Below are 27,884 nucleotides of genomic sequence, written 5' to 3'. Positions count from 1 at the left end.
AGAGACACATGGACTCTGAAAGATGCTGTACCATGTTCTATTAGGAGCAGTATTTGGACAATTTTCTCCCCAAAAACACTGTAAATAGGGGAAAATCTTTCTACGTGCCCCAAAACTAATTAATAATATACCATATCTAGTCTAAGTCCTTTAATAAGGGTAATGTGAAGCAAAGTTTTTGGCTGCCTTTTTTTCAGTATTTTTCTATATTTGGGTTAAACAATGTAGTTAGTAGTTTGTTGAGAGAAAATATATAGAAGTCTACATATACAACATTTTGGTTTGTATGGTTTTAGTGGAGTTTTGGAGGCTACACCGGCATGAAGGAATGGATCTATTTTCTACATAGAAGAACCATTTGTAATGCATCCGGCAAATGTGCTGTAGTATCTATTGGTATCATTACATCTATGGAAGAGTACCCCCATACATCATAAATTGTTTTGCTGCATATATACATAAGGTTTGGGTTTTTTTTAAGAGTACTATTTTGCAGCACTGCAGCCGACACTCTACAGGCATACGTTTCCCCTATACAAGTCTATGGCCACCTTACAGTATACATCTGTATCTGTTTATGAATTGTCTTTCAGGTAAATAGTAACAAAAAAAGTAGACAGCCGTTTCTCATGAAAGCAATGCACATTGACCCTGGACAAGGGTACACAGAGTCCCTATGGTTCAATATTTCTGAGCCATATTTACTCAGTGTGCCGCCATATGATGGCTCCCTGAGGCTCTGCATTGCTCCTACAGGAGAACACCTCTGTAATACAGTAAGCAATGGATTTAAATTGTGTGTACCTATAAGAAAAAAAAACATTTTTGTGGCTCAAAATTACGGCTCTGTATAATAAGGATCTATGATTTACACTAAGCCCTATTTTCATAGTTTTTATATCCATAGGACAGACTCTTTCATAAAGGCTCATTTTATGTCTGCCTAAATATTTTGTTTTTGTAGGCTTCGAAAAATAATGTTTTTTCAAAATCTGCAATTTTGTGAAGCACAGAATACATTTTTTAATATAGGTTACTTTTTTTTTTATAGAGTTAGCACAATGAATTTATTCTGCAAATAAATTAACTGACATTAAAAAAAAGGATTAGCTGCAGCCTAGTATAGAAGCAGTGATACAGTCATTGATGTAATCGGCAGATATTCTTTTTATGCTACAATTTTTTTTCTTCTATTCAATTAATTTTTTCATTCTTTTCTTATGTTGAATTTGTATTTATAAAAACCCCAAAATGCCAACATTCTTAGGGGGCGTTCACACTACCGGTGGTGTCTGCTCAGCAGTGTCTGTGACTATTGTCCGTACAAGATTTTAGCAACGGACACTAGCTGGTCCGTTTGCAATTTCCATTAATTTCAATGGGATTTATCTTGTGTCCTTTAGTGTTCGTTTGTGTCCTTTAGTGTCCGTTTACAATCATGTTCCGTTTTTTCAAGCGGACAAAAAAATCCTATATGCAGGACTTTTCTGTCCGTTTAAAAAAAACGGACAGCAATTGCCCATTACTTTTTTAACATTGAGGTCTATGGGCAACGGATATATAACGGACAGTAACTGATAGCCATCAGTCATTGTCTATTATTTTGTGTTCGTTTATTTTCTGTGCAAACTCTTTAAGCATAAACAGCAAAAAAACCCAAAAAACGGACAGTATAAAAAAACAGACAATAACTGGCACCAACTGATGCTAACTGATACTAAAGTGTCTGTTTTTTTTAACCGATCCATTAAATGGATCAGTTAAAAAAACGGACATATCAACATCAGTTCGTATCAGTTATTGTCTGTTAATGTCTGTTATGATAAGTGTCCATTTTTTTTATTTTAAATGGACATCTTCATAACGGAATCCAACGGTAGTGTGAACCCTGCCTTAAACAAAAAATGTAAACTATAAGATGTGCAGGAAGACTGATGCTTCAATAGAAATGCATTTCACTTAATGTCTAGTTGTATAAAAGCACCTGACCGTGAATGCTGAAGTTAAGATTCTTAACCAGAATCCTTTTTTTTAACTTGTGTTACTGAATTTCCTCAACTCCAGAAAAATCTACCACTCTTTACTACACGACTTTGACTGCCATACAACTGAATCCTTTTTTAGATAAATATTACCATGTCATTTAAATGTACAGTTTTACAGTAATAAATTAATATAACCGCATCAGCATGGTAGGGTGAATTTACATGCAGCAGATTCTTAATTGAGCTTGTACAATTCCATGTGCATTCTGCCAAAGCAATCTCACCCAGATAAATACAACTGATCTTTCTTTAGCCACAGGAATTTCTGCATCATATCTGCTACGTGTGAATAACAATCTTTGTAACTATTTCTGTTGTACTTGCTATATACATAATCACACTGTATCAAGGTTATTGTTTTGTAACATATGGTAGTTGTATTTACCTCCCAGTTACTACTTTGTACTGTGTTCTGTATATTCGGTAACACTACACACACTAATATACAGTCCTATGAAAAAGTTTGGGCACCCCTATTAATCTTAATCATTTTTAGTTCTAAATATTTTGGTATTTGCAACAGCCATTTCAGTTTGATATATCTAATAACTGATGGACACAGTAATATTTCAGGATTGAAATGAGGTTTATTGTACTAACAGAAAATGCGCAATATGCATTAAACCAAAATTTGACCGGTGCAAAAGTATGGGCACCTCAACAGAAAAGTGACATTAATATTTAGTACATCCTCCTTTTGCAAAGATAACAGCCTCTAGTCGCTTCCTGTAGCTTTTAATCAGTTCCTGGATCCTGGATAAAGGTATTTTGGACAAACAATTCAAGTTCAGTTAAGTTAGATGGTCGCCGAGCATGGACAGCCCGCTTCAAATCATCCCACAGATGTTCAATGATATTCAGGTCTGGGGACTGGGATGGCCATTCCAGAACATTGTAATTGTTCCTCTGCATGAATGCCTGAGGATTTGGAGCGGTGTTTTGGATCATTGTCTTGCTGAAATATCCATCCCCGGCGTAACTTCAACTTCGTCACTGATTCTTGAACATTATTCTCAAGAATCTGCTGATACTGAGTGGAATCCATGCGACCCTCAACTTTAACAAGATTCCCGATGCCGGCATTGGCCACACAGCCCCAAAGCATGATGGAACCTCCACCAAATTTTACAGTGGGTAGCATGTGTTTTTCTTGGAATGCTGTTTCTTTTTGGACGCCATGCATAACGCCTTTTTTTATAACCAAACAACTCAATTTTTGTTTCCAAAATGAAGCTGCCTTGTCCAAATGTGCTTTTTCATACCTCAGGCAACTCTATTTGTGGCGTACGTGCAGAAACGGCTTCTTTCTCATCACTCTCCCATACAGCTTCTATTTGTGCAAAGTGCGCTGTATAGTTGACCGATGCACAGTGACACCATCTGCAGCAAGATGATGCTGCAGCTCTTTGGAGGTGGTCTGTGGATTGCCCTTGACTGTTCTCACCATTCTTCTTCTCTGCCTTTCTGATATTTTTCTTGGCCTGCCACTTCTGGGCTTAACAAGAACTGTCCCTGTGGTCTTCCATTTCCTTACTATGTTCCTCACAGTGGAAACTGACAGGTTAAATCTCTGAGACAGCTTTTTGTATCCTTCCGCTGAACAACTATGTTGAACAATCTTTGTTTTCAGATTTGTTTTCAGATCATTTGAGAATTGTTTTGAGTAGCCCATGATGCCACTCTTCAGAGGAGATTCAAATAGTAGAACAACTTGCAATTGGCCACCTTAAATACCTTTTCTCATGATTGGATACACCTGGCTATGAAGTTCAAAGCTCACTGAGGTTACAAAACCAATTTTGTGCTTCAGTAAGTCAGTAAAAAGTAGTTAGGAGTATTCAAATCAATAAAATGATAAGGGTGCCCATACTTTTGCACCGGTCAAATTTTGGTTTAATGCATATTGCGCATTTTCTGTTAGTACAATAAACCTCATTTCAATCCTGAAATATTACTGTGTCCATCAGTTATTAGATATATCAAACTGAAATGGCTGTTGCAAACACCAAAATATTTAGAACTAAAAATGATTAAGATTAATAGGGGTGCCCAAACTTTTTCATAGGACTGTAAAGCTATTCAGATTGAGTTATGTGCCATTGAAAATGAAAAGAAAAAATGTTATTTTACCTTATATTCAACAGGTAGACCAGAGTGGAGAAACTATGTACCGTATATACTCGAGTATAAGCCGACCCGAATATAAGCCGACCCCCCTAATTTTACCACAAAAAACTGGGAAAACTTATTGACTCGAGTATAAGCCTACGGGGGGAGATGCAGCAGCTACTGGAAAATTTCAAAAATTAAAATGGTGGGAGTTTTTGGGTTCAGTAGTTGCTGGGTGCTGGGAAAGGGGAGGGGGTGTTATGGTTGTCGGTCTGCCCCTTCCCTGAGCTTGAGGACTGTTTTCTCTTCCTCCACTTGGAATTCAGCCTGGCTGTATATAGGGGATCTGCAGTGCTCCTATTAACCCCTTCCTGATGGAACAGGAGCACTGCAGATCCCCTATATTCAGTAGACCAGGCACTGTCAGACACAGGGATACCTAATGTGTATGTGTTTCACAGTAATTTTCAACTCTTGTATATATTCTAGGGAAAGGAGAGATTAAGAACTTTTATTTTTTGAAATCTTTTTTTTTTTGCACTATTTAATGGGAGATTCTATACATTGATATTGTGGCTGGTCATAGACACCCCCACCCACCCTCCTAAAAAAAAAAAAAAAAAAAAAAAAAAAAAATTTTTTTTTTTGCTGACTCGAGTATAAGCCGAGGGAGGCTTTTTCAGCACAAAATCTGGGTTGAAAAATTCGGCTTATATTCGAGTATATACGGTATGTGAAATTTAAAGACTTTTGAGCCTTTTCCCTGTGTGAATATGTTTTCTGAAGCATGGCATATGGCCTGCTAGGTAGTCTGTGTGAGGAGTGAGAACATAAATGGTAGTAAATATACAGACCATCTGCATTGGATAGATCTATAATAAATAATGACTACATATATAGGACCTGTATTTGCATTTATGTCAAGCATTTTCTAAGGAAATAATCATTTTGCATATAGGTGATGTGATTTTAAATATTATATTTAGCTTCCTATTATGGGTAACATACGTGTGCCATATCTAGAATGTGTACGTCCTGCTGATGAATCTTTTGCACCCTACCTCTGTCTGCTGTACTCACTTCATAAGTACTCCTCCCAACTATATTAAAAAGTTGCAGAACTTTTCGTTGTAAATCTTTAGACTTCATTAACATGAAACTGGAAAACCATGATACTTTTACTTGCAATGTTCTGCAGGATAACATTGATTAAAGGGGTAATATGTCTATGAGCAACCCACTCATACTAGAATGTGTAGTACTATTGTTATATGACAATTATTGATGAATATATATATAGTAAGAAGTATCCAGGCAGAGTGCTGGAGTTATGGTATATCTCCCCCGGATTCCTGACATATGTGTGGTCCAGGGCGGATCTTGAATAAGCTGCAGCCCAGATGTGGGTCATAGGTTCATAAATGGGCCATAAAAAGCTGCAGAGCCTGCAGTTCATGGCAGATCCTGGGAGGAGAAGAAGTGCCTGGGTCTGTCCTGACACTGAGAGCGTTGTGTTACGGTACAGTGCTGTTTTTGGTTGATTCGTGTGGCTGGTAGTAAGCCACATGTACAGTTAGTATTTTCTGCTTAGTTAGTGCACAGACAAGCAGGTTTTCGTTTTGCCTTTTGTCTGAAGTTATGGCTGTATTTTATTTTGCTTTTCCTGTGCCTGACATAAAGGTTTATTTATTTTCTGATTTTTCTTATATAAACCGGTTGTTGCAAGGTTTGTGTCCCTGTCTCTGACTGGTTGGGTCCGCACCACTGCTTCTGCTCAGATACCTCCCCCACTAAATTGACACATATGATAATAGTAGTGGTTTCACTGTGGTTTGAACAGTCAAGGTAAAATGAAACAAACAAAAAAAAGCATATAGTATATTTACTGCAGTATGGCCGTGGTGCAGTAAAGCTGGACCTGATTGCCACAATGTGTGAGGGTTTACTCACACAGCCGCGAAAAACGGACATGTGATGGCCGTTTTAGAAACATCAGTCACAAGTCCATTTTGAGAACACATTGAGTCCAATGTGTCTATTCACACATCTTTTTGAGGGGTTTTCCAGTCCATTTTTCACAGCCAACAAAAAACTGACATGCACTATCTTTGTTCATGAAAATGGTACGGCCATGCTCATAATACCAAAATATACTGTAGCCTGTTTTGTCAGTATGTTTATTTTGTGCATAATTCATTATATAGTCCATATACTCAAATGGTTTCATAATTTACCTTCTATCCTAGCAATTCCCCATTCTCCAAACTAGTATGTGCTGCACATTTCTTATGTCTTTATCTGCTGAAAAATAGGTATAATAACAAAAATGTATTAGGAAACTGCATGAACAACAATTCCCAAAAACAGATTTATCAACAGAAAATAATCCACTATACCCAGTTGGACAGATTCAATATTAAGACGTAAAACTGCAGGAGATTTAGGTAAAATGTGTGAATATTGTTTAGGGACTTGGATTACAGGTTACAATCCATGGTATTACTATCATATCACTGCTATATTTAGCAGCTTCAATATTGATGGGAAGGAAGTTAATACAAGGCCACATATTGAGGGGAGAACTTTCCGGGTTGTACTAAATATCAATAGTATAAATAAATATATACCTCTGAAAGCCTCCATCACTACAGCTCTTCCTGTTACAGCAGCGATTTAGTGCTGGGCTGTCACAAACAGAAGACTCAATATATTATTTACAGTCTTCAGTAAACATCAGAAATGTAAAGAAATATTGAGGATTAGGTTAAAACAGAAGGGTAACAAATCCATCCTATAATAGGACAAAAATGTTGCACAGTAAAAATAGATGAAATTGTCATTTTTCCATCAGTGTATTGCATATTTTTATCAGGTTTCTGCCCTGTCTGTCCGCTGTTAATGTCTAGTTTGCATCAGTTTGTCATACATTTTTAACAGTCAGTTAAAAAAAAAAAACAACTGTAACTTAATTGGTTTATTTTTTTTTTTGGCTCAATCTACTCATCTCTTTTAATGGCCATCAAACAGATAACTGGTGTATACAGCATAATGCGGCGGCAACACATCATGGTTTTTCCTGCAGCACTTTAGAGAGCGTTTACACTACCGTCGGTGTCCGACAGCTAGTGTCCGCTACTAATGTCTGTGAAAAATCTTGTGCGGACATTGGCATCGGACACTAGCTGTGTCCGTGACATTTTGCATTGATTTAAATGGACATTGGGTGCGTTCTTTTACAGTCCGTGTCTGTCCTTAAGTGTCCGTTCCTAAAAATGTTCGACTTTTCAAGCGGACAGCAAAATCCGACATGTAGGTTTTTGCTGTCCGCTTGAAAAGTCAGACATCTTTGGGAACGGACAGTTAAGGACAGTAAAAGAACGCACCTGATGTCCATTTAAATGAATGCAAAATATCACGGACACAGCTAGTGTCCGATGCTAATGTCCGCACAAGATTTTTCACAGACATTAGCAGCGGACACTAGCTGTCGGACACCGACGGTAGTGTGAACACCCCCTTACACAGAAAGTTTGCAGAGTTTTCCTCTGTGGACTTACTGTTTCAATTATAACTATAGGGAAGCTACTGGCATAATTGACATGCTGCAATTTCCAAAACTGTGTCAGTTTTGGAAATTGTAGCATGTCCGCTGTACGTATTTTCCTGCAATGTGGGGATGGGATTCGCCAGAATCCCATCCTCTTTGCAGGGACGATAAAACGCTGCAGTTTTTTCCAAGACATTTACGCCATGTGGGGTCTTGGCCTTAGACTAAGGTGCCACATTGTGGAAACACAGTTTGTTTGTTTTTGCAGATTTTGCTGCAATTTTTTGAGCCAAAGCCAAGAATAGCTAGAAAGGGAATGAGAAATATGTAGGAAATTCTTATAATTCTCACTTCTGCTCAATCCACTCCAAAAAATGCAGCAACATCTGCAACAAGATCTGATGTGTTTCTGCAATCTGGGGCCTTAGCCTTAAAAGGAACCTTTCAGGTGTTTTTTCCACCTTAAATTAGTCCCAATTTGTGCAGCTTCAAGTAATGACCTTTCCTATGGTGCCCCTCACTAATGGTGGCTTCACATCTGCATTTGGCCATTCCCTTTGTAATCAGTATTTGACATCTTCAAAAACTGATTTTAAATGGCCCGGATGAAAACCCATTCATTTCAATGGGTTTTAAAAATAATCAGTCTGTATCAGTTTGTGCCATTTCCATCTGCTTTCAGTTTTTCTGTGCGAAGAGAAAAGTAGAATTTGCAGAACTTTCTCTCTGTACTGAAAATAAGGACTCAAGATGACAGCAACCAATCAGTTTTGTTTTAAAGGGGCTCTATCACTGGGAAAAGTCATATTTAGCTAAGCACATCCTTGCATAGGCTTTAGAAAGGCTATTCCACACCTACCTTTTTTATGTAAATCGCCTCAGTAGTTTTTGAATGAGCCTGTTTTTATTCATATGCTAATTAGCCTCCACCATGCACACAGAAGTGTCTGTGAGCACTGTGTGCTATTCTCTATGTGTGTGAGAGACGAGAGGCGGCTGCTGCTGCTGATGCCTCATCTCTCTGCTCTCAAAGAGTTGGTCATGGGAGTTGGTCATTTCCTTTTTCCGCAAGCGGTTTGTTCCTGCTCATGGAAAAAATAAGCGACATGCCCTATCTTCAGGCAGATTCCACCTCGCAACACTCCCTCCAGACTAGGTCCATTCATTTGGGCCTAATCCCAAGGGGAATGCCGCGACTGGATGCCGGTAGGCACTGCATTCTGAAGCAGCCACCGCGTCAAAATCCGGTCCAAAAAACTCATGTGTGAAACCAGACTTATAGGCTTTTAAAACCTTAGATTGGCATATGTAAATGTTAACTAGTTACAGGGCAGGGAGCAGTGTCATTTAGTCATGCAGTCATTGTGTTAAATCACATACTATGTGATGTGACTAGGGTTGAGCCGATCTTGAGATTTCAAGATCGATTTTAAAATCCGATTTCCGATCATTTTCCAGCCGATCTCGATCATGAAATTTGCTCGATCGCCGATCGGAATCCGATCTTTTCTGATCCCGATCTTCAACCCTAGTCAATGCTTTTCTATGGGAAAAGTCAGTTTTAGGGTTGAGCCGATCTTGAGATAACCTCCGATCTCGATCCCACTGGAAAAGATCGGGTCGGAATTCCGATCGCGATCGTGAAATTTACTCGATCGCCGATCGGAATCCGATCTTTTCCGATCCCGATCGCTCAACCCTAGACGTGACTGACTTCCTCTCTGAACCTCTGACCCCGGTTGGCATATTTTTTGAATTTATGGCCCACCCTTACCCCAAGTGACTCTGGCTTCAGCTTCTATGCATTGCCAAGTCTTTGATCATCTTATACTGGGCATCCAGAGGTTCCGCTCTACGTGGGCGCCATGGTATACCTTCTCAAAGGACCCCACCAGGGCACACCTGTGAGAAACATGGTTGATTAGGATATTTTTCTTTTTGAGACCCTTTAACTCTTACCCCTAGCACTCATTGTCTTTCCCTTCCCATCCCTACGTTCCATTTCTTGTTGTGTCTTTCATTGCTCAATCTGCAGGTATTTACAAGCACATTTATTTGTGTCTGTATAACCACACTCATTGTTTTCAACGATATATATTCATTGTTGTCATTTTAAAAATTCAATAAATCATTATTAAGAAAAAAAAATCTATAGGCCTTATATGCTGCCATAAAGGGTATATGTGCATGTTTTTTTTCTTAATAACCATTCAGGAACTGATTCAATGTGATCAAATCAGTTTTTTATGTATAACATGCATATATTTTCTATACCATACCTTAAATTGAAGACATTTTAATAATATCCATGTTTCTAGTGTAATAAAGGCTGGGATATGTAAAGGGACATATATAAGTACATAGATAAATCATTGTCTTGTTTTGCTGAGCAGTGTTTTTCTATACCACTTACTGAAATGGTTGCTGTAGGTGTCCCAAGTGTAATAACACGGCTAAGAAAAACATTTGTTCCTTGTATGTGTGATTGGGCACACGCTACAGCAATTACATTTATGTTATATGAGCAGAGGTAGTGCAAAAGTTGTAGGCGCATGCAGGGGCACAATGTTCCATTTACCACATTTGAGCACACTAAACACTTAATGGTACAGTCCTATGAAAAAGTTTGGGCACCCCTATTAATCTTAATCATTTTTAGTTCTAAATATTTTGGTGTTTGCAACAGCCATTTCAGTTTGATATATCTAATAACTGATGGACACAGTAATATTTCAGGATTGAAATGAGGTTTATTGTACTAACAGAAAATGCGCAATATGCATTAAACCAAAATTTGACCGGTGCAAAAATATGGGCACCTCAACAGAAAAGTGACATTAATATTTAGTACATCCTCCTTTTGCAAAGATAACAGCCTCTAGTCGCTTCCTGTAGCTTTTAATCAGTTCCTGGATCCTGGATGAAGGTATTTTGGACCATTTCTTTCTACAAAACAATTCAAGTTCAGTTAAGTTTGATGGTCGCCGAACATGGACAGCCCGCTCTCAAATGATCTGAAAACAAAGATTGTTCAACATAGTTGTTCAGGGGAAGGATACAAAACGTTGTCTCAGAGATTTAACCTGTCAGTTTCCACTGTGAGGAACATAGTAAGGAAATGGAAGACCACAGGGACAGTTCTTGTTAAGCCCAGAAGTGGCAGGCCAAGAAAAATATCATAAAGGCAGAGAAGAAGAATGGTGAGAACAGTCAAGGACAATCCACAGACCACCTCCAAAGAGCTGCAGCATCATCTTGCTGCAGATGGTGTCACTTTGCATCAGTCAGCAATACAGCGCACTTTGCACAAGGAGAAGCTGTATGGGAGAGTGATGAGAAAGAAGCCGTTTCTGCACATACGCCACAAATAGAGTTGCCTGAGGTATGCAAAAGAACATTTGGAGAAGCCAACTTCATTTTGGAAACAAAGATTGAGTTGTTTGGTCATAAAAAAAGGCGTTATGCATGGCGTCCAAAAAGAAAAAGCATTCCAAGAAAAACACTTGCTACCCACTGTAAAATTTGGTGGAGGTTCCATCATGCTTTGGGGCTGTGTGGCCAATGCCGGCACCGGGAATCTTGTTAAAGTTGAGGGTCGCATGGATTCCACTCAGTATCAGCAGATTCTTGAGAATAATGTTCAAGAATCAGTGACGAAGTTGAAGTTACGCCGGGATGGATATTTCAGCAAGACAATGATCCAAAACACTGCTCCAAATCAACTCAGGCATTCATGCAGAGGAACAATTACAATGTTCTGGAATGGCCATCCCAGTCCCCAGACCTGAATATCATTGAACATCTGTGGGATGATTTGAAGGGGGCTGTCCATGCTCGGCGACCATCTAACTTAACTGAACTTGAATTGTTTGTCCAAAATACCTTTATCCAGGATCCAGGAACCGATTAAAAGCTACAGGAAGCGACTAGAGGCTGTTATCTTTGCAAAAGGAGGATCTACTAAATATTAATGTCACTTTTCTGTTGAGATGCCCATACTTTTGCACCGGTCAAATTTTGGTTTAATGCATATTGCACATTTTGTGTTAGTACAATAAACCTCATTTCAATCCTGAAATATTACTGTGTCCATCAGTTATTAGATTTATCAGATTGAAATGGCTGCTGCAAACACCAAAATATTTAGAACTAAAAATGATTAAGATTAATAGGGGTGCCCAAACTTTTTCATAGGACTGTATGTAATAGCTGATGGGCCCTGCCCAGGCAAATCGAATGATAGTACTATATCAAGTATACCTCATGGTGTTTTTTACCTTCCCCTGGATCAACACTGTAGGGCAGTGATGGCAAACCTTTTAGAGGCCGAATGCCCAAACTGCAACCCAAAACCGACTAATTTATCACAAAGTGCTAACACAGCAATTTAACCTTAATACTGTGCAGATCCACAATTGTGGACAGTTTCGGATCTATAAAATATGGTCGTGTGAATGGGGCTTTATTGAGCTTTCAATTATACAAACAACTTTGTACTGCATTTGGTACTTTTGAACAATTAATGTTCACTATTTACATCGTACACATCTGTTTTACAGTGACCATACAATGTTATTATGACCCGTAATAATATCATGTCTGCTATTAAACAGATACTGTGTGATATAAATAGTGAAGAGCCCCCACTTTTAGTCCAGTCTGCACCACAGTGATCCCCACACAGTCCAATTTGCTCCACAGTGGCCCCCACACAATATAATCTGTTTCACAGATGAGTGCCCACAGAGAGGGCTATGAGTGCCACCTCTGGCACCCGTGCCATAGGTTCGCCATCAATTCTGTAGGGGATTGTAGGGTTATAGGGTGGACTTGATGGACTGATGTCTTCATCCAACCTCATCTACTATGTAACTATGTATGTAACTATACCATGCATAGACCTACATTTTTGTTGTTAGGCCATGGGGTGGACTTATCATGTGGGGAATATTTATTTATAATAGAAATGCATCAGTTTTTTCTATATATACATATATATATATATATGTTTTTTTTTAAACAAATTCTATTTTCTATATTGGACTATGCCATCTTGCCTGTGTTTGTCATATACGCTGTTAACAGCATAGTGATGTGTTTTACAGCACAGTCATGGCCATAGGTCTTTGGGAGAGGCAGAGAGGAGGAATAAATAAACTGTACCATCATTTATTGTGAATAGTGAATGTATTGATGGGTGTTATGTGTTGTTCTCTATAGAGATATTACCGTATATACTCGAGTATAAGCCGAATTTTTCAGCCCAGTTTTTGTGCTGAAAAAGCCCCCCTCGGCTTATACTCGAGTCAGCAAAAAAAAAAAAAAAAAATTATTATTTTTTTTTTTTTTTTTAGGAGGGGGGTCTATGACCAGCCACAATATTAATGTACAGAATCTCCCATAAAATAGTGCAAAAGAAAAAAAAAGATTTTAAAAAAATTAAAACATAAAAGTTGTAAATCACTCCTTTCCCTAGAGTATATACAAAAGTAGAAAAATTACTGTGACACATACACACATTAGGTATCCCTGTGTCTGAAAGTGCCCGGTCTACTGAATATAGGGGATCTGCAGTGCTCCTGTTCCGTCGGACCGTCAGGAAAGGGTTAATAGGAGCACTGCAGATACCCTATATTCAGCCAGACTGAATTCCAAGTGGGGGGAAGAGAAAACCCCAGTCCTCAAGCTCAGGGAAGGGGCAGACAGACAACCAAAACACCCCCTCCCCTTTCCCAGCACTTACTGCACCCAAAAACTCTGACCATTTTAATTTTTGACATTTTCCAGTAGCTGCTGCATTTCCCCCCTAGGATTATACTCGAGTCAATAAGTTTTCCCAGTTTTTTGTGGTAAAATTAGGGGGGTCGGCTTATATTCGGGTCGGCTTATACTCGAGTATATACGGTAAGTTCTATTGTAATCCTGCCTTGTGTGTGATGCAAATGAAATGGCTGATGCAAAGAAATCCTACAGAATTAGCAAATGTCGGTCTATTATTAGGCTTAGGGGCCAGAGTGAAAAATAGTGGTAGTGGATAGTGATATGGAAAATGAAAAAAAAAATTCTGATAAAAATATATTTAACTTGAAAACTTTGGTGACTCCCTCCCTCTAAGGTTCTAGCAAACTTCAGCGGTATACTACAGAAGGAACGCATGCATCCACCATCCCCTATTACAAGTATTGTTACGGTTTATGCTGCAGATAAAATAAATGACTCTTTGGACATTAGTTAAAGTGATTGGCAAGAAGGAATCAGACCTCTAATTCTTTCCATCATTTAGCTGAGGTGACAGAAGATGTTGTTGGGGAAGGGGGGCTTTAATGAATTGCTCCATTTTAGAATAAATTGAAAGTGTTATTTGCGGATCATCCAATAAAAAAAAAAAAAAAAAAAAGACAATGGTGCTGACTCAGCCTCGGATATGTGCACGTCTGATTGCAGGAGGGAAAACCTCAGCATTGCAGTGCAGTCGACGAGTGGATAACCAGCAGCCAGGGTGCAGTGGATCCATTGTCTGATGGGTAGCTTTCCGATAAGCTCAGGCTATATATTATAAAGGTTGGGGTGCTAGTTAGTCCTTTTAAGGAACAAGTGTGCTTTACTTAAATATTGCCAGAAATGAGATAAAGAAATCACTTTCTATTTTAAGGCCCTTGCATTCTCTCAAAGGCTCCATGCTGCTGTTACATAAGTCAAAGTGATGATGATTTTTATTTGCTTGGCTAGTAATAAAGCTCTCAAGTGATAGTAATCTGCTGCAGCTACACAATGGGTCTTAAATAAACCAATCTATATCAGAATACGGCTAGCAACATAGATTCTCTATCAGTCAGTGGAAAATATTTCATATGTAATATTCTTCTAATAACTGACAATCCTAGAACTTTAAATGCAGATTAAATTATTAACATCTATGTATGTGGGTACATATATTTATGTTAAAAAAAATGTCCAATTTTCCTTGTATATCATATGCTCACATATACTTTCCTTGTATATATATGTCTTATATCTAGCATTATTACAGTGCTGTAATCTTGGAGACCTTGCATGGGAATTTGGCTCTGTGCTTCTGGCTCTTTGTTGCATGCATGCATAGAGCAGTTGTTTGCCTGTCGCTGTACACAAACCCAATAATACCGCACAGTGAGTGCATGCTCCATCACATCCTTACTGACTATGTGCAGCCTGTCCTGACTGTGACCTTCATTCAGACTATGTCAGCACATTGGTAGATTTCTATGCACACAACTAGGCAGCTTCTCTTTAACCGAGAACTGAAATTGTTTAATCACATCCATTGCCTAGTGTATATCCAACCTAGGTGGTAAATATTTCCTATAATCAGACAATATTCATATAGCTCTGATTTATTGATGTCCACCCCTTATTGCACTGAAAACTGGATATTTTGTAATGATTTTTTTTTAATAACACTTTTGTGCAAAGCTGAACACATTTGATCCTGAAAATCTACGCATACTGTAACCTCTCAGTTTCTACCATGATAGATGAAGAGGTTTTCATTATAAATAATAGAATACATGCTATAGGAGACACAGTGCATTACTACATGCAGTCCTTCCTGTGTGCTATTATACTTAGTACAAGAAGTGACTATGGCTCTGTACTACACTACAAAATCCACAGCATAATAGTTAAGTTATAGACATGCACACATATACCTAGGGTATACATCTTTTAAAACCTGAATATAATGCATAAATGTAGTGTGAACCTAATCTAGGGGCTGTATTAATTTATTCATTTTGTATTAGGGTGCCTATGAGGGCGCATGAGTCCTTTGGTTTATCTTTATATGCCTCCGGAGTGTGGGGTGTGATACTAGCATAAGGGCTCATGCATTAAGTCTTCATTTTTATTACGGCTTCCATTGTATTTTACAACTGACAGTCTGCTGGTAATAGCCAGAATTGAAGATAACGCTGATCCTGATTATTTAACCATTGGGATGTGGCAGTCAATAGGGTTCTCTCAACTACCAACACAGCCCCCTCTGATGAAATCCCAGGATGCTGATTTGTGGCCATGGTGAATGTGGACTAATAAAGGACCACGTCTGCCAGCCATTTTTTACTCCTGGACATGGTTTACCTTCACTTTGGTAGGCTCTCCCTCTGCCACTGACAGTCATAGTGCAATGCAGTAGTATTGCAGTGTATTACATCAGCCATCACATAGTTGAATAAACCAATGAGACTGAAAAAAATGTAAACAAGTTAAATACAGTGTTATGGAGTCAGTGGGCCAAACAACTGACTGACTATTTTTCCACAGCCCATCTCTGTCTCCTTGCTTCATCTAAGACTCTTTCATAAATGGGTGACATTTATGATCAGAGAGAAGTGGTAAAGCTCTTCTAATTCATTAAAAAACTAGTGATTGAATTCCTATGAATGGAAATATGCAACAAACTATACTTCTAATTATACAATAATAATATCACTAAAAAATAATTCATCATTTTAGTCGGTAGCTAGCAACTGTTTTTCAAACTCCGACCCCACCCAAAATTGGTCCCGATTAATGGTAAGTAATAGAGATGAGCGAGTACTATTCTAAACTCCAGTTTCGAATAGCACGCACCCATAGGAATGAATGGATGTAGCCGGCACGCTGGGGGTTAAGCAGCCGGCCGCCGGCAAAGTCTGCATGCCGGCTACTTCCATTCATTCCTATGGGTGCGTGCTATTCAAAATGGCCGTTTCGAATAGTACTCGCTCATCTCTAATAAGTAACCTTTAGTCTAAAGCCACACAGGATGACCCGCAGCCAAAAAGTGCTGCAGGAAAAACTGCGGCAGTAACGCATCATGGTTCTTCCTGCTTTAAGCACAAAGTTTGCGGAGTTTTCCTCTGCTGACTTTCTGTTCCAATTACAGTATATCTATGGGGAAATCACTGGTGTTTCCATAGATATAATTGACTTGCTGCAATTTCCAAAACTGCGCCGTTTTTGGAAATTGTGGAGTGTCCGCACTGCGGTTTTTACTGCAAAGTGGGTATGAGATTCACTAGAATCCACTTTGCATTTATTATTATACAACGCCGCAATTTTTCCTGTAATGTTTCCGCTGCGGGCAAATCGTTGCGTTTCCATCCCATGGGGCCTCGGCCTAAAACAAACTCTGCCTAAGTCAATACTAAAGAGAATATAGAAAACAATGCTTGTTTCTCCGTAGAACAGGGTCTTTTCCTCCTCTCCATCCATCCTAAACTCCTTTCACTCACTATAGAATCTCTGCTTAATCTGTCTTGGGAACTAGAGTGAGTTGGTGAAGGAGCTGAGTGAGAGTAGCAGAGACCCAGACAGAGAGGCTACAGGATCTAATAGTAAATGTTCTCTTTTTCTTCAACTTTTCACACTAGTACTGTCCAGTAGCATCTCCTGTTTTAGATGACATCTTAGCAGTTAGTTTCTCCCCACTGGCTCTGAGACGATGAAAAAATTGCAGATAAAGCAGTGCAGACATGAGAACTGCTAAAAAAAAAAAAAAAAAAAAAAGATACAAAAATCATAAAATGTCTACAAATAATGGGTCTGAGAATATGATGACTAACTAGTTTTATTGTGCAGAAAAAATAAAATAAGCAAATGTTTTTCAATGTATTATATATTATTATTATTATTATTAATATATTGTATATTATATAGCGTATAAAGGTGCAGTCGAATAAAATTGTCTCACAAAAACTAAGCCCTGATATGGCTACATTAAAAGGGAAAAAAAAATAAAATATGGTTTTTGGAAATGCAGTGATACAATTTAAAAAAAAAAAAAAAACTTGCTGCAACTATGTCATTTTATTATATTTTTATTAGTATGGTGATTTTAAGGTCGGTAGAAAACAGACAGGAGCAATTCATTCAGTATAGATCAAAATATTTAAATTTCCCCTGCAGTTTTTCTGTCCGTAGACTACTACTGATGAAATGAAATCTTAGAATTCGTTCTGGTGGTACCACCAAGATGACGCCTGTCTACCTATCCTATTTTAGATTGAGCAGTCCTATTCATTGTATCAGCAGGGGTTTGTCAAAACACTACTGGTATAGTTCTCTGGAAGAAAATAAGGAAGGCAATTTACAAAAACAGTTCAGTTTTGAGCCAAGTAATGAGAATGGCTGTTTTAACATATGTGCATGAACAGCCTCATCATTCATGATCAGAGAAGGGAGGTCTGATGTTACGCTGGTGCCAGTACGGAGATACACACTCATTGAACAACGTAAATACATCTTACTTCAACAGTTTATCTACATCACCATTTGCTCCAATTATAACTAATTGGACACATATTGCATTTTCATGGAGTCTCATTTTCTATTGATTATAACAGTCATGCTGGGGTTTTTCCATATAAAGCAGTATTTAGGAGTCAGAGCTGTGTAAAAATGCTGAGCGTACTACCCTGCATGGGATTATGTAGTCAGCAGATGTTTTAAAACCTACTTAATTGTTGCTCTGTAAAAAAAAAACACCGCAATTTGTAAAGGACGAGCCTGCTATGTGTAGGAGAAAAGAGGTGCCCTTGTGCCTATACTGGTCACAGCAAAGGGTCGGGAGCTTACACACAACTCTATATATATGGAAGGTGTTTGTTATGTCATAGTGCCTAAATATTTAGTTATACTGCCTTTAACAACAACCACCCTGCTTTACAGCCATCACTCATATCCAATGTTTTCAGTACTGTCACTTAGTGACTGCGATATGACTGTTTGCCTATTGGAGTCTTAGGCCTCCTGTACACGACTGCAGTGGTTTTGCTTTCCGCAAATACTGCTCAGAAATATGCAAATAACATGTCATCCGCAATCCGCAATCACAGATCTGCAAAATGACTTGGAAAGATCCACTACATTTGTCTCTGCTGCAAATGCAGATAAATATAGGACATACTTCATAAATTTGTGGATGTTTTGGGGCCCATAGAATGGGTCCACACTGATAAAATTAAAGTCATGTGCATGTGACCTTCAAAAAAATCCATGTGTTAACTTAAAAAAATATGTACCGTAATAGCATGTGTAGGCCAAGGTCACATATTGTAAGTTCACGGACAATTACAATAGCTGGGAATTGGATAGGATTTCAACAACTCCCATCCACATACTGTGGGAATTGCCCGCAGCACAACGGGTTTTGGAACTATTGCTGTGAATTTTGTGGCAATTTTAAGCCTTTGCAATTCAAAGTCTGAAAATGGCTGTCTCAGCAGGTGTAAAGGCTACATGCACACGAAAAAAAAAACCTGAAATTAAAAGCGCATGAAACGCACTTTTTAACATCCATTTTCTAACAGTGCAACACATACTGTATGTTTCATCTGTTTTGCATCAATGTTGTCAGTGAAAAAAACAGATGAACTTCATTGATCTTTTTGTTTGTCCCAATCTTCTCATCTGTTTTTAATGTCAGTGAAACTGATCCATCACTTAAAAATTTTTTGTTGAAAACTGGTCCATAGGCTTGAATGGGGTCCATCAGGCTAGAAAAACGGACAGGGGTGCACTTGTATATTGACTCCCATTGTTTGAAAAATGGACATGTAACCGTAACGGAGGTTAACAAAAAAGTCAGTGATACGTCCATTTTTAATGTAGTTGTAGTCTGAGGATGCTGCCACAGAGTGCTCCCGGCCACACGTGTTCATCACTAATTCTGTGCAGCACCCATACTTTCCTATTTGAAGCAATGACAAGTATAGATACAGTAGTGGACACATGTGGCACAGGAGCACTGTGTGGCAGCAGCTTTAGCCTACACGCTGTGCTTATATGGGTCTGTCAGTAAACAGCAGAGACGGCACAAGAATAATATCAGTGCGTTGTCCGGGACCTCCATGGACCTATTCATTTCTATTATGAGGCCAGGCCACAAAATGAACAGAACCTGAGTTTTGTCTCCAGGCTCCCGGTGCCTTAAATGGACCTGTGATAATACAGTTATGTGTATGGGGCATAATTAAATAGTCACTGTGCTACTCTTTAAAAACATGAGGGCTTAATGTACTGTATTACAAGTGCTGTTTTTAGGCTTTATTCAGATAAAACATTTTACATTCGTTTAACAGTTGCAAAAGTTTACACAAATGGATGAATGGATGCCCAGTTGTTTACATAGACATCAATGTAAAAAACAAAACAAAAAAACATCTGTTGCTGTCAGCAAAGGATCCGATTTCTTTTTTTTTTTTAACATTGGTGTCTATATAAACGGATGTTCCAATTTTTGCATCTACTAAAGCCTTTCTATATGACCCAGACACATGTACGAGTTCACGGATCTAGAAATGTGCTCTCAACCCAGCATTATGTAATTCTGCTGTTTGCAATACTGTCATATAGTGTTATAATATTGCTAGCTGCTACCCGCGGCTTCGTCTGCGGTGATTGTAGGTGTGTAAATCGAGTCACGGGTGAAATTTTACGATCGGGTTTACGTGGCGTTAACGCCGTGTCCATGCGACCGTAAACGCGCACCGTAAATAGCGCGGCACAAACGCTCCCGTAATGTGGCGCTCGGCGTAAAAATAAGCACCAAATGAGCGCCGCGTTACGCCGTGTGAATGGACCCTTACACGTGTATTTGTAGACGTGTATTTTCAGCAAATACATGGGTGTTTAGTGGTGCGCTGAATAATGCAATGCATTGCAATAGTAATGTATTGCAATGCATTGCTTAATAGTGTGAGTGTATGCAGGCGTAATGTTTAGTTCAATTAGTAGAGTGGGGGATTTCGGAGGCGGGGATAGGTAATGTGTGTTTCACAGTATTGTTTTTTAATTATTTTTTTTATTTTAATGCTAATGAGGTTTGCAGGCTGCATCCAGCAACTTGCAAAACAATACCGTTGTACACCAGCAGGGGGTGTCCTGAACAATGCAATGCATTGCAATCGTAATGTATTGCATAATCGTGCCAGTGCTATTGCAGGCTACGTAGCATAGCCTGCAGCAGCCTGGACACACTGAGCTGTGTGGGAGGCGTGAGAGAGCTAGCGGCTGCTATAGGAACCTTCGCGGCGGCAGCCTAGCCCAGTGTAGGCGACGGAGATGAGCAGGAGGATGCCTCCGCGCAGCGAGGGACAGACGGGAGCCACGGGACAGGTAAGAGAAGGCGGCGGAGGACGCAAAGTTGGCAGGAACCGGAGACATGATGGGGGTAGCGCAGTGTATGCGCGATTGTGTAAGGGAAGGGCGATGGCGTACGTGAACTTACCAGTGTCGAGCTGGTGGATGGATCGTGCAGAGGAGACGGCAGGGAGGTGATAGCGGTGTCAGGTTCTGTTGCAGGCTGGAGGCAGGATTTTGTGTGCTGCGGCCTAAGGTGGAGTCGCAAAATGGTGGCGTGCTAGTAACACGTTGTTTATGTGTGCAAAGTGCGCATGCTCCTGTGAAGCAAACATGGCTGGTCCGGAGAGTGACAGAGGTAGGCTCCTGCAGGATGGTGAAGGTGAGGGTGAAAGTGGGAAAGTATATGTGAATGTGAGTGTGTGGGGTTAGGGCTAGGCTGTAGAGGGTAATGTGAAGTTTAGGGGCTTGCTATGGTCCAAAGTGTGTGAGATTGCAGAGATGGTGATGTCAGTTTGATTTTTGTGGGGTTCGTGTGGAAAATGTATGTGGGTTATTGTGTTGAAAAGTAGCCTATTGCGCAATCGGGTGTATTAACTATGTTTGTGGAAAATTTCAGCCAAATCGGTGGAGCGAGTTTTGCGTGATTGACCGCCAAACATCCGAACATCCAAAGTCACAAACCCACAAACTCACAAACATTACACATTTATAATATTAATAGGATTATTATTGTTTATTTATATAACATCATTAATTACATGGTGCTTTACATTATTATATTAATTCCATGGTGCTTTACATTTGGGGGTTTAAATACAGTACACAAAATATACAAACAAATATAATACTAATAATGACCGACTGGCAACAGTGGGATAGAGGGCCCTGCCCACAAGGGTTTACAGTCTATGAGGGAAGAGGGATAGAGAAAGAAGGTGAGGGGATAGACTGTTCAGATGGTGATGTGGTGACAGTATTGTTATTGGGGGTTGTAGGAGTTCCAGAGTACGGGGGATGCACAAGAGAAATCTTGGAGACGGTTGTGTGTGGAGTAGATGAGAGCAGAGCGGAGTAGGAGGTCTTTGGAGGATCTGAGGTTACGTATGGGCAGGTAGCGGGAGATTAGGTCGGAGATATATAGAAGGGACAGGTTGTGGATGGCTTTGTATGTTATCATTAGTAACTTGTGCTCTATAATTATTAGAATAATAACCATGCAGAAAATGTTAAACTGCATCTCAGCAAGTCATCAATTTACAGAATACATATTCTGCCATAACCAGGAACTGTATTCTCTTTAATATTGCTTGCAAGGCAGAAGAATGGAATCTGAAATTTCCTGCATCTTGGATGCATTATTACTGGATCATTCACATGTGTAAAGGTTTCCTTAAATAGTTAGCATAGTGGAGTCCACACTGCATAGACCACTGAACAGGATCTTGCCTACAACTGCTTGAATAGGACTATAGCCATCTAAGGGAGCCTTCACACAGAGTTTATGCTCTGCTCATTCTGAACGTAAACTCGTTCAGAGTGAGCGGCGTAAAAAACAGATCTCATTGACTTCAATGGGTGCCGGCATACACGCGTATCACATTGAAAGCAATAGGTAAAAAAAGCCTCGCATTGATTTCAATGGGGAGGGCGCGTATGCCGGCACCCATTCAAGTCAATGGGATCTGTTTTTTACGCCGCACACTCTGAATGAGTTTTACGTTCAGAATGAGCAAGCGTTTACTCCGTGTGCAGGCTCCCTAACACAGTAGTGCAGAGCACATATCATACTGTTTTTTGGAGCACTAGACTTGTAATAGTAGATGCCATTGTTTTCTACATTTGTGCTTACTATTTTCAAGGATTCAGTCATGTGACCCGTATATGGTTTATGCCTGTTTTTACTTATACTACAAGGTGACTCCCTGTTTTTCTCCTCTTTGCTTATGTTGCTGGTCACAGTACAGTGGTGATCCCTTACTGTGGAAGATTTCTGCCCAGAAGGCCCTGGTCAAGACCACTGGCACCACTGACAACAGGTTTTTCTCCCACTAGAAATTAAAGCCGTTACTTTTTACAGATCTTTCATGTGAGTAGAATTTTGACTTTTCTGCTGATCTCTTATAACCAAAAACATCTCCAGTTTTAATTCTCCTTTTATTGCTCTTTAAGAGACTGACCTAATTCACAATGTGAAATGGCCATGGAAGTAGCACTGGTCCCAATGTTAGATTTTGCACTGGTTTCTCAGAAAATGAATTACTAGAAATGTAAGTGTATTTGGTTATCAGGCTTCTGGGAATCATAAATCTTCCTCCCCTGTAATCTGCACTTCCCAGTGTCTAGTAAGCATTAATGACCCACATCCAAAAGGTGTTTTACACCTTATTACCGACTGATGATCTGTAATCCATTTTACTGGTAAAAACACACACACTCACAGCAGGCATTAACTCTAAGATATTCAGAGTATTTAACAGATACAAGACATTATAAATCCACAATCTGCAGAAAAAGACAAAAGGCTACAGGAGCTTCCCCTTTTCCTTATTGTTACTTGCTCTTTTATTTTGCTGCAGTTGCTATACACATTCATAACTGTTCTTTTTTAAGTAAATTTTTCTATAAAAATTTGACAACATTAAGCCTAGGCCTAGTCAGTGCCTTAGACTGTGTGACATGTTGCACAGTCAAAAATGTAGTATTGTATTTCCAGCATAGCAACTAATGAAAGTAAATGTGGTCACTCTAAGACCCACAAGATGCGATGATCATAATACGGCAGTAGCCAGAACCTGAGATCCTGGTTACTTTCAAGTGGCAATGGGACTGCTTTCACTCTCCTTAAAAGGGTATTCACACGTCGCATACTCACCAGTCTTCATTACTGTAAATTCTTTTTTCTTCCGGCTTTGTTGCGTCATTGGTGGGCGTGGTTACATATGCAAAGCCAGCGGCGAGATGCCGCTGGCCCTGCGCGCACGCTCATGGACCAGTCTAGCCTTCACAATGCAAATACAGACCCGGCATCCGCCTCTCTCTATTACAGCGGATGCCGGGTCTGTGTTCGCATTGTGAAGGCTAGACTGGTCTCACTATCTATGAGCGTACACGCAGTGCCAGCGGCATCTCGCCGCTTGGCTTTGCATATGTGAATACAGACCCTGCCCTGCATGAAGCCAGTTGTTATTCTGCTCCTCCGCCCCCCTGGAATAGCAGAATCGCTCCTGCCGCTGCTGGCTTCATGCAGGGCAGGAGCATAGCGATGTTGCAGGCATCTGTGCTGGTGTCTAACCGTCCCCGGCATCCGCCTCTCTATTACAGGATTCCGGGTCTGTATTGGCGACCCCTTCCCCCCAAAGTGTAAACTACTCCCCTCCTCCCCCCTCCAGGCTCGCTCCCGTGCACTTAGCCCCTCCTCCCTCCGCCCTCAGAGCAGCAGATACATCACTTGACTTATGACCAGATAAGTAAAGGGATGTGTAAAAAAAAAATGAATAAAGTAAGATAGTGGACAAACAAAGCAGTTTTGCTGAAGCAATGTATTTAGGAAAAGTCTTACATTAACAAGCAGTATACAGTAGATAGGATCCTTGTGATGAGACAACCCCTTTAAGCTATATTCACATAAGTAAAAAGTAATCCAACACGGCTGATGTAGAAGAATTAAAACTTCACCTTTATTGGTAGATGTACATACAGTAAAAACGATCTGTACACGCATCATTCAAAATTGCTGCGTCTGGCCAGACGCAGCAATTTTGAGTGATGTGTGTACAGATCGTTTTTATGTACATCTACCAATAAAGGTGAAGTTTTAATTCTTCTACATCAGCCGTGTTGGATTACTTTTTATTCATGGATTCGTCTCTTCACTCCGAGCTGAGGGAATTTTCCATCCGTGCAGAGCTGATGATGTTTTGGAGTGGAACAGCACATTAAGGACATTTCCTGCGAGTGGGCTGAGTATACCTTTCCCTTTTTCCTCCATATATATGTATTCACATAAGAGTTGGTTCACATTAGCGCTTATATTCCGTCCAGAAGGAGTCCCCATAGACTATAATGGGCTCCGTGTGCTTGCCGTGCACTGCCCGCATGAATCATTTGTTCAGGCAGTGCACGGCAAGCACACGGAGCCCATTATAGTCTATGGGGTCCATGTGCTTTGACAGCACATCGCTTCCAATTGCGATTGTATTCCATCTGGAGGTGTCCATGCGGATTCCTTCTGGACAGAATACAAGTGCTAGTGTGAACCAACCCTAAGAGCCCGTGAACACAATGTAATGTGGCGCTGATTCTGACACGTAAACTCGTGTCAGAGTCAGCGCTGCAAAACAGAATCTCATTGAGTTCAATGGGTTCCGTCTTATGCGCTCTACACATTGAAATCAATGAGAGGCTATTTAACCCATTGATTTCAATGTGTTACACGTGTTAAATGGAACCCATTGAAGTCAATGGGATTCTGTTTTGAAGCGCTGATTCTGACACGAGTTTACGTGTCAGAATCAACGCTGTGTTACATCGTGTGCACAGCCCCTAACAGTGAATAATGGCTGTGTGATATCATTTTTTTAACGGCCATCACATGGCAGCATTAAATTTAAAGGGGCACATTTATTAAGCTACTTCTGTTTTTTTGTGCCGTAATTACGCGTTTTGTGGTCTTTTTCTGCCTTGCACTTTATTGAAGCATTTCTGACTTTTTTTCCAGATATTATGCTGCCTTCAAAAAGTAAGAATGATCTTAAAGAAAATCCTTATGTTGTATTTATGACTTGCGGCTTTTTAAAAAGGGGCAAAAAAAGCACAAATGCACTCCAGTTCATGGGCAGCATAAAAGAGCCCATCAGCTTAGAAAGTATAAAAAGGGGCAATTGTGCAATTTTTTAACAATTGTGCCTTTTTGAACAAAAAAGGGTCAAAGTGCACATGGCCAAAAAAAAGGTGCATCTAATCAAACTAAGGCTCCGTTCTCACGGAGTAACGCGCTGCTCATTTAAGATAAGATAAGATAAGATAAGATATTCCTTTAATAGTCCCACAATGGGGAAATTTCAGTGATACAGTTTCATAGATGGTACAGTAGTATATAACAAGAGAGAAACACATAGAAGCTCATGGCAGATAGAGAAATCCTAGGAATCATAGCAACTAAAAAAGAAAGAAACAGACACACTGCAGGATCATTTAGTTCTCTGTGCAGATTGGTGTTAATAATAATAATTATAATAATAATAATAATAATAATAATACAGCCGACTTGGTTGTAGGACACGAGGAGGGGGGTCACAGCATGTGGATATAACAAGCAGAAATTTTTGCAGAGGTGGGGGACATAAGCAGCTATCATAATAACATGTGGCAGTTCCTTTGGTAGGTGGTGAGATCTCCTGCTCACAGCTGATAGTTCGGTATCTTGCATCAGCACTATTGTCCTTTTAACCACAAAAAATGCCCCAAATGTCCTTCATCACAAGCCCTCCTCCTCCTCCTTACCACAGTGTTCTACTGCCCCAAGGAAGTCAGAGACCATCCAGGTATACATGGTGCTGCTCTCTTGCCAAGCTTCCATAACTCCTGGGGTAGGTGGGTGATGGTAGGTTCCCAGGTTGTAACAGTGTCCCACATTGAAATCAATGAGTTACAAAGCCTCCCATTGATTTCAAAGTGTAGCGCGCGTAAGCCGGCACCCATTGAAATCAATGGGATCTGTTTTGAAGCGCTGTGCTCTGACACGAGTATATGTGTCTAAATGAGCGGCGCGTTACTCCGTGAGAACAGAGCCTTACATGTGCCCAACATTTAACAAGGAGGTGCGCCTACATCATACACACAGTAAAACTAGTCTAAAAAGGCACACCTGTGAAAAGTATGGCCAAAAAAGGGGCAGATGATGAATAACCCACAGAATGGGGACTATTCCCATGATCATTATTTTGACAGTCCGTTGTAAAAGTGAAATTATAAGTCATGTCCTATTTTTGTCCGTTTTTGTCTCAGACCTTTCAATACACTCAAATGTATGGGGGGAATCTGTGAAAACGGCCCCTCCTTGGATACAAGACAGTCGTGAAAAAAAGGACGTTTTTCATGGCTGCTTTGTCCCAAGGTCTTGTGACTGTAGCCTTAGTTGTGATGCAGGCAGCATGTAACTGTGAACTTTGGCTGTGTAATTTGTTGTGGTAGTTTGGACAACACTGTGCTACCAAACCGATTTAGTTTAAGGCCACCAGTTCACCCTTTAACCCCTTCCTGCCGACAGCATTTTACGTTTTTCGTTTTTGACTCCCCTCCTTCTAAACCTCATAACTTTTTTATTTCTCCGCTCCAAGATCCATATGAGGTCTTAATCTTTGCAGGACAAATTTTTCTTCATGATGCCACCATTAATTATTCTATATAATGCTCTTGGAAGCAGGAAAAAAATCAGAATGGGGTGGATTTGAAGAAAAAGTGCATTTGTGCGACTTTCTTATGGGCTTCAGTTTTACGGCGTTCACTGTGCAGCCAAAAGGACATGTCATCTGTATTCTATGTTAGGGCACGATTCCAGGGATACCAAATTTATATGGTTTTATTTACATTTTAACCCCTTAACAAAACTCCAAAACTGTGTTAAAAAATGTTTTTTTCTAAAAGTCGCCATATTCTGACACCCATAACCTTTTTTATACTTCCGTGTACGGAGATATATAGGGCATCTTTTTTGCAGGGCCAGGTGTACTTTTCAGTTCTACCATTTTGGGGAATTTCTTTTGCTTTGATCACTTTTCATTCATATTTTTATCAGAAGCAAAACAGTGAAAAAATAGAGGTTTGGCACTTTTGACTCTTTTTCCTGCTACGGCGTTTACCGTACAGGGAAAATATTTTTATAGATTTGTAGAGCGGGCGATTTCGGACACAGGGATACCTAATATGAAGGTGTTTCACAGTATGTAACTATTTTTATATGTGTTCTAGAGAAAGGGGAGTGATTTGAACTTTTAATATTTTTAATTTTTTTTTAAATATTCTTTTTACTTTTTTTCAAACTTTTTTTTAAAATTTGTTAGACCCCCTAGGGGTCTTTA

The 27,884-nt window shown here is 39.7% G+C and overlaps 1 long non-coding RNA gene across 1 annotated transcript in view; it reads left to right on the top strand.

The window, feature by feature from the left end:
• The window catches only part of LOC142208503 (uncharacterized), a 105,559-nt gene that overhangs the window by 6,429 nt on the left and 71,246 nt on the right, over positions 1-27,884 (top strand). Inside the window, exon 2 of the long non-coding RNA XR_012716892.1 lies at positions 22,765-22,891. This is a non-coding gene — a long non-coding RNA (uncharacterized LOC142208503). The remainder of the gene's footprint in view (positions 1-22,764; positions 22,892-27,884) is intronic.

The sequence above is a fragment of the Leptodactylus fuscus genome, chromosome 6 (assembly GCF_031893055.1).
Source record: "Leptodactylus fuscus isolate aLepFus1 chromosome 6, aLepFus1.hap2, whole genome shotgun sequence".
NCBI classification, from domain to species: domain Eukaryota; kingdom Metazoa; phylum Chordata; class Amphibia; order Anura; family Leptodactylidae; genus Leptodactylus; species Leptodactylus fuscus.
The sequence above is the reverse complement of the archived record's forward strand: the minus strand, read 5'-3'. Positions and strand labels throughout refer to the sequence as shown.